The sequence below is a fragment of the Micromys minutus genome (genome assembly GCF_963924665.1).
Source record: "Micromys minutus genome assembly, chromosome: 3".
NCBI classification, from domain to species: domain Eukaryota; kingdom Metazoa; phylum Chordata; class Mammalia; order Rodentia; family Muridae; genus Micromys; species Micromys minutus.
The window spans coordinates 48,427,752-48,429,803 of record NC_137972.1 but is presented as its reverse complement, the minus strand read 5'-3'; positions in this window follow the sequence as shown (position 1 = coordinate 48,429,803).

Below are 2,052 nucleotides of genomic sequence, written 5' to 3'. Positions count from 1 at the left end.
TGAGCAGGGCCCCGCCGCGCATGCGCCGCCCTTCCACGTACACAACCACCAGATCCGGGAGCCGAGTTCCGCCCTGGCGGAAGGACGGGGGCGGTGGCGTGAAGCCACATCCGGGAGCGGAGAGCAGCCCTTAGTTACCGGCAGACTCTAGTTTCGTGGGTGCTCTCCACGGACGGGCGCGGCGTGCGCTCAGACCTCTGGGAGCGAACGGAGCCGTGCGTGCCTCGCTGTAAACACGGCGACTAGGCCTCACATTTATTTCTCTTGGCACTCAAAGAAGTTGACCAGCTCTCACCTGGCCTGGATGTCTTTGCCTGACTTTATAGGCACCGGTCCCAGGTCCTGGAACATTTACAAATGAAACAACCTTCCCCACATCTGACATCTGAATGACGTTCATCAGATTCCTACGTTAAGAGGTGGGGTCTTTAGGCACTTAGGGGGTCAGGGGTCAAGAGATGATGGCGACACCCCCCCCCCGAAAGAGATAAACACCCTATTAAGAAGTCTGAGTGCCCCCACCTCTCATACCAAGGTCATGCCAGCCACAAACCAGAAATAGGTGCCCCCTCCGCAGCTGTGTTCATCTTCCCAGTCACAAGAACTGTAAAAATCAAGTTTCTGTGTGTGGCCTATGAGCCAGCCAGTTTATGGCAATTTGTAACAGCAATTTCAATGGACTAAGTCACTTGGCAAGCAATAAAATATTAACCCATCAGTTCATACTGTACACCCTGCTTAAAAGATATAGCTTGTATGTTCTCTTGTCCGAACTTGGTCATGGGAGTGAATTTGAAGTCGAAGGCCTTCCCTGTCCAGTCAGCAGCTGTTTGGTTCTAATAATGCTAAAGAAAAAAAAAAAAAAATCTACCAGCATTTAAAGACTAAACATCCAGAGTTTCATCAGCCCATTGTGAAGAAAACCCAACCCTACACAAAGAACCACAGGTACTTAAAGGAATGCTGCAGCTAGGAATGGGAGATATAGTCTTCCCCAGAGAAGATCACACCAATTAGTTACCAACTACCAAATGGTTAGCCCTGAAAACATACAGGCTGATAGGGTTGTACTAATGTACTTGAGAATACATGTGTGTACACATACATTTATATACTTAACAGTTAATTTAAAAAAAAGAAAATTTGAAAGAGAGCAAGAGAAATCTATGAAAAGGTTTAGAGGATGGAAAGGAGAAATGATGTAATTTTATCCCCCCAAAACATTCCCTAGGGCTACCATAGCAACTACCAAAAGGGTGGATTAAAATGACAGAAATGCTTTCATACTTTGGAGCCAGGAGTCTGAAGTTGTTCACCAGAGCTGTCCTCCCTCTGAAAGCTTCATGGAAAATGCACCCTGCTTCTTCTAGTTTCATGTTTGCAGGCAATCCTTTTGTTCCTGGTTACAGATGCACCACTCCATTTTCTGATCTCCCCACCATGTCTCTCACCTCTTCTAATAGGGATGCCTACAATATCAGATTGGTGCCCCTGTATTTGAGAATGATCACACCCTATTTAATTATATCTGCAATGACCCTATTCTCAAGAAGAAAAAGGAAATAAAAGTTATAACCTTAAAGGCTTACGAGCCCTATTCTGGTTCAGGGCTGGCCTCAGTACATTTGTTTTGGAGGGGAATGGCACCCTTAGACCTCTGAATAGGGCACTAAGCCTTTTTCCAAGGGTCACCTAGTGACAAAGAATAACTGAATTAAAATTTCCTTTTGATAATTATTTTCACACATTACAATTTTTCATGTGTCTGACAAGTCATTCTAAGAAGTCTAACACATTATCTGCCTGTTCCCTGAGTGTCTGCTTTTACACTGCAAGCAACTAAGCTTTAAGACCTTTTCTTCTAACAAAAAATCATGACCATGGCAACTTATGCTCTTCCAGGAATTTTATCCCATTGCATTGCCTTTTTTGAACATGTTACTGACCAGCTAGTGGCTAGATGGTGCTTCTGTTGAACCCAGACCCTAGCTCTTCAAAGACCTATGTGTACCTGAGAAGAAAGAAGCATGGGGGTGGGGGGTGATATAGAAA